General features: G+C 38.3%; 1 long non-coding RNA gene across 1 annotated transcript; it reads left to right on the plus strand.

Annotated features, from left to right (window-relative positions):
* The first annotated feature begins 426 nt into the window (after positions 1-426).
* On the plus strand, positions 427-5,820 carry LOC107835872 (uncharacterized). The gene is made up of 3 exons (XR_001661698.1): positions 427-1,094; positions 5,521-5,575; positions 5,702-5,820. It is a non-coding gene; the product is annotated as an uncharacterized LOC107835872 (long non-coding RNA).
* The last annotated feature ends 576 nt before the right edge of the window (positions 5,821-6,396 follow it).

A 6,396-nucleotide genomic window follows, 5' to 3' on the forward strand; every position in this document is an offset into this window, starting at 1 on the left:
ATTTTTAATTATGGGTTTATGATGAAACAATCCAATTACAAAAGGAAACACGGATTTAGTTGGACACCAAGTGTATGTACAGAGGCAATAACAATAGTAAGAGTGACATGATAACAGTCTCTAATTGGTTGAAATTTACAATATGACACCGTTATGAAAACAAAATGAGAGGTGTTTAAAATAACAAAAAATTCTATTCAATGTAATAATACTAATATTTTTTAAAGTAAGTGGAAGTGAAACTGACAAAAATGACTAGAGTAAAAAAGTGGTAAAAAAAAAGGCAATTTAAAACTATTTAATAATTATCTGATTTAATTAGCAGAGAGTTGAGCAAGCGGACAAACAGAAATATGAAGTTATGTGGAAATTTTGGTATTTTAAAGAACAGAATAAAAATAAGCTTAAAGTAAAAAAAAAATTAGCCATCCATCAGAGAAACCATGGCAATTCAGGAAGTCAGTGAGTTGATGCATTCTGCTACTGTTGGGTTTCCTTAGACATTTTTTAACCAAATTGAACAATAAACTAAACTCGATAGCATTGTTTGACCGCTAGGTTCAATTCAAATTGTATGTAATTGAAATATGGTGTAGCAAAACTACTCCTAGAAGGACAGCGGTTATGCCTACTATCCTAAACATAATATTTGACCGTTTACTGCCTAAAAATCTTAATAAGATAACAAGAAATGCTTTATGTAAGACTAGACGTAGTAGGCAAAGTACAAATGAATAATAGACGTCATGTGACGGGGCCGTGGGACTCGTCCTGTCTCCCTCCTCTGTCCTCCTGCTGCAGCCGGTGACTGACGGAGAGAGAGGCAGGGGGCTGGACCGCAGGAGAGCAGCCTGGAAACAGTAAACCCTGCACGGCGACACCTGCAGACATTAACTCCTCGTGCTTATTTTAGGTCCCCCCCCTCCACCCCACCAGTACAAAAAGAAAGAAGAAGAAAAAAAAAAAAACCGCGGATGAAACCGAAGCAACTGGTGCGGAATGAGGGCGTGAGAGTTGCGGGAATGTACGGAAAGCCGAAGCGAGACTGAATTAACAGAAAGTTCTGCGACAGACGACAGCGGAGACGACATCAGGTAATGGCAGACTGAGTCATTCTCATTCAGGAAAAAAACCCCCCACAACAAAACGGTGCTTTAAACAGCTTTTTAGATAGCTTCGCATTTTTTCTCCCTCGTGCTGCTTTAATATTAATGAACTATCTCGCGTGCGTTTGTTTAATTGATCTGTTTAGACCGGTGCGTTCACAGGTAAGAAGCGGAGCTCGAGTTGCTCCTCTCACAAGCCACTCTTTGTTGTGATCCTGCACACATCATTTGTTTGTTCTTGTGCATTTGGGAGGTTGCATGAGTGGCTTTCAGCATAAGTCGCATTATTGTTCCAAATGAATAAGCCTCGATTATGATGATGTTCCACAGGCTTCTTAGTTTGACAATGTTTTGAAGCTTCGAGCCGCCATAATCGGTGTTTTAAACAAGGACTCTGACAAAAACAGTCTGTGCTCTTTCTGCTTTGAATGCAATTAGACCAGTGACATCACAAAAGGCACGTTTTGTTTTTAAATGGATATTTAAGTTTCCTTCCAGTCTGTCCTGGTATTTTTAACAAACAGTGCTCTATTTTTGTCAAATCTTTCTGAAATTTCTTCAGTGTTCTCACATATTATTCAAATCTCAAAAGTAACTTTTCAGCAAGATAAATAAGCTTGTTTTAAGTAAATAATTCTTGAATACAGATATTGAAAAAGCACCATTTAGGCTCATAGATAATTTCCCTTATAACATGGGAAAAATATATTATTAGTGAAATAAGTAATTTTTATATTCAATAATTATTTACTCAAAACAAACTTATCTATTTTGAAAACTTAAAAAAAACTAACTTCCGTATCTTGCTGATAAGTTAGTTGTATGTTGGTTTATTTTAAGTGCAATGAGATATTTATACTAGAAACTAGACAAAAATACTTTTAAGATGTTGTGTTTTTGCAGTTTGTACCTGTAGGACACTTTATGCCATTTCCATCTTTCTGGTCAACATCACAGGAAAGAAATGAGACAAAAAAGTCTAATACTCCACAATCGATGAACTCAAGTAATATAAGATCCAAATGCACTCATTTCCTTCGTACTGACAAATCACGTAAAAGTGATGATGAGGCAATATGAAATTCAAAAATGCATTTATGAATTTCAAATACACAGGAATACCAATCATAGGGAAAGCTTCAAATAGGAAACTGTCACTGTACTTGTCACAGTTTGCTTCAGCAGCAGTATCCATCTCGGCTTGGGAGTCACCCGATTCAAACTCCGTCACAGACACTAAGTCGTCAATCGGCGACAATGCTAATGCAATCCAGATTTCTCTCAAAATCTGCAAAGAGTCACTTATCTGTCACAATCTTCATCATTGCCAGCTGATGAAGCTCGGTTCTTGTGCAACTTGTGATGTCATCGACCAAACTGTAAACTAAGCAGAGTTTGCAGTTTTCCTCTTAACTCCAAACGCCCTCTGTGAAATCCTACATTAGAAATCCAAACATCTTCAGTGTTTACGTGGTAACAGATTTGCTAGTGGTGGAAAAATACATTAGAGGATAGCATCTTTAAAATAGCATCTGTCATTGGTTGTTTACATTCTGAAGTGAAGCCAAAACCTGTTTCCTGCATTGCATATGACGACTGCATCACAGTTAACCGGGAGGAAAACTCCTGATACATTTGCATCATTTCTTCTTAATGATCATGTTAGCGCTCATTAGCGCCGTGTTAGTCTCCTTCTTGCGTGTGAAATGTGCAGCAAATTAAGGTGTAATTGCATCAGGGAGCTAGTTTAAAGCTACTTCTTTTCATGCAGTGTGGCAGCTTGCCATGCGAGAGGAATTACATAATCCAATCCCACTTCACCTGGCAAGAAAGTGCAGGGCGTACTCGCTTACATCTGAGAACATTTGCATAGCATTCTTAGCTGTCAAAGACGCTCACCGAATGCCTTTTGACAGCGTGCAATCTTCTGGTGCTTGTAATCTCTTTTCCCACGCTGGGTTCCGGGGGGAGCCTGGCCCTAAGCCAGCTCAGGTTTCTGAGTCACTGTAAGCTCAGGGCCAGGACAATGACAAACGTAAAGAATTGTCTTTGCAACTCATCCTCTTCCCAAGTTGATTTTTTTGTTTTTTTTGTTTTTTTGTCTTCGTTTGGTTATCTGATCGTCTGACGGTTTGACATCACGGTAATTGTTGAACTCCGTAAGATCAGAGCCAGGCGCCTCTTCATTGTTTGAACAGGTGCATTCGGGTCATGCCCTTTTATTTTTAAAGCTTTTGTAAAGGAAAGCGAAACGGAGCGTTCGCATTTGTTGACCTGACGGGGCGGAGCCTGTCAACCCGCGCCTATGTTTACACTACAATATGAAATGTAGACTCGCCTGTTGACTGATATAGTATTAAAATCGGAGACGCCCTTGCCTGTGGTATCTTCTCCTGAAAATGCTGTATGTGTCTTGGTTACTTTATAGTGTGCAAACCTGGTAGGGACCTTGGTGCTCTAGGGTGTTATTTCCTAACCCTTCCAGGTTTAGACGCATAAAAAAATAAATAAAAAAAACACTCAAAGGGAATCACAACTCCCAGAATATGCATGGAGAAGTATTTTTGTCTTAGTGCACTTGAAATAAGACAAAACTAACTTACAAATAACTTTTCAACAACAAAAAAAATTGTTGCTTGTTTTAGTTCAATAATTCCTTAATATTGATGAAAAATGTACTAGTTCCACTAGCAGATTATTTCACTTATAAGATAGAAAAAACTTCTTATTATAATAGAAATAATCTGCCAATGGAACTAGTACTTTTTAACTAATTTTAAGACAATTTTGACTAAAAACAAGCTCCTATATATTGTTGAAAAGTTACTTGCAAGCTAGTTTTGTCTTATTTAAAGTATATAAAGACATGTAATCGATATCAATAGATAATTCATCTGAAAGAATATTCAATAATTTCACTGAACTGCACAGCATTCTGGGGGATGTAGGCAGACGAAAGACTTTAGCTGATCTCTCACGGCCAGCTAAAAGCGAGGTGGGTGGCCTTAACTAACTCACTCTTTGGTTACTTAGCAACGTACTCTGCAGCATTTGCAAGGTTTTGCAATTGTTCCTCATAAAGTCTTAAAAATAAACAACAGAGTTGCCAATAAACATTGTGTGTTGCAACAGCTAATGAAAAAGAGAGTCTGGGACACAATGTCAGCTGTAAGATTATTTAAAAAATAAAAAATCTTAACTATACAACACAAAACAACTCTAGACACGTATGTAAGCAGCTTGACAGCAACAGGACGATGTTGCTTTGTCTTTGTCATTATTAGCCTAGCATAGAGAGCGAACAAATAAAAACAAACGAGAAGCAAAACTAACCTGTCTATCCCTATGATCAAACTGTTGGTGTTAGTATGCAGCCAAATGCTCAGTTGAGGATATCATGGCTGATTACAACTGAGCAGAAGATGCAGTTCTACTCACCATGTCAGAGCAGATAGACAGTGTAGCCGCTGTAGCATCAGCTCCACAGGCTCAAGTGTTGGTCGAAAACTTCATGCATTCATAAATGCATAAAGTTTTAAAAAAATAATTAAGAGGTGCTTGACTTTTACGTCAGTATGACTTTTTTAAACTACTATTTCTATATTTTGAACACGATAGTCTTTAGATAAAAGAAAACTGCATGATATTAGAAAAGCCTCAAATTAGGATATTAGTGTTGAAATATTCTTTTTTTTTTTTCCCATAATGCTGAGTTAATTTTTGAGATATTGCGAAAATTATACAAGGTTCAGGTTGAGAATCCTTTGCAGTAATTCAAGGAGAATCTCCTCCAGTTATGTGACATTTAGGGCAGCAGAAAAACATTTCTTAGTATTCTGAGTTATCTTAGCGAGATGATGTTTTATTTGCAAATGCGTAGCTTCAGACCACAGACAGAATCTCCACTGTAAACATGCAAGTATAAGGAAGAGGTAAGAAAAAAAAAACATATTTGCAGAAACTAGCTGAAAGTAATCTGGGATCTTGGAAAAAATCTTTGTCAGAGCAACACAGAATTTCTCATAAAAATTGCTGGATCTCATAAAAGTAACCCAGGATCATGCTAATCTAATTTTTGCAAGATCTTTCAAAAGTAGCTTTGTTCTCTTTCACTGGAGCAGCTCGAGCAGAATTATCCCTTTTGCCTCCATTTCTGATTTGCTTATAATCATTAAATGTTCAAATTATCAAACACCAAGATTAAATTGACCTCACAGGGGTATAATTGTTTCTTCTTTTCATGCTTCTTGACAAAAAAAACAACAAAAAAACTCCAGACAACTAAGAACAAATGAGTGCGGTCTGAAAAAAGCATGGGTTATAGATTAGACCGGGTCCAGGCCACCCACAGCTTCGTGGCTTCTGGTGTTATTATTAACTAAACATTAGAGTAACTCGACTCTTTCATCTGCAGGTATCTGGTGGATGGGTGGAAAATGGAGGTGAACAGACAAGAGGTTCCTTTATATGTAAGTAACTGCACAAGTAGCTTTTATTTTGACATGTTGTGTAGGTCTGCTGGGTGATTTATTTTTTATTTTTTATTTTCCTGTCCAGAAGTAGAGCAGTTTTGAGCTATTTCTTTGTCTCCAAAGAACTAGCCTTCCAAGCACTGGTTGACTGGTGAGACTTGTGTCGCTGATGAAACCCAAGCCAGGAGTGTTTTAGTCCCAAGGGAAGCCAGACCTTTAACAAGCTGTTTGCCGAATGAACATAACCTAAACATAAAACATAAACATAACATAAAAGCATGACTTCTCCTAAACACGAAGGCCACGGTGCAGGAATAAACTCGTCTGAGTGGGATTTTGGCTCTTTAAAGACAACTCCACTTAGGTCTTAAGTGGTGAAAAGATATACAGGATGTACATTAACAGCTGGGTGTGTCTGGTTTATTGTGGGACAAAGTTTTTCCTTTGTGTAATTCTTTTATTTCTTCAATCTACCTTCTTTTTCCCCTTCAGTCTTCCAAATCTGCTCTCTCTCTCTCTCTCTCTCGCCCGGGTGCTCCCGTGCCCTTGTGTGGAAACGTGGGTGGGCCAGTCGTTGAAGCGATGCCAGATTTTTTTGTTAGCGGAGTGTCTGCTTGTTTTGCTGTGTCACCGCTTTCAGGAGGCAAAAAAAAAAGGGTGGTGTTGGGTGGAGAGACGATGACTCCCCCCAAACCCTCCCCCCCAAAAAAACCCTTCACCTAGACTCAATGAAGTCTGAAAGCCAGGCATGTTAATCATTGCGGCTTCCAGCGCCTCTCCGGTCGGAGGAAGTGGTGTCTCCAACCTGGAAGGTCACA

This window comes from Poecilia formosa, unplaced genomic scaffold (assembly GCF_000485575.1).
Source record: "Poecilia formosa unplaced genomic scaffold, Poecilia_formosa-5.1.2 Scaffold28, whole genome shotgun sequence".
NCBI classification, from domain to species: Eukaryota; Metazoa; Chordata; class Actinopteri; order Cyprinodontiformes; family Poeciliidae; genus Poecilia; species Poecilia formosa.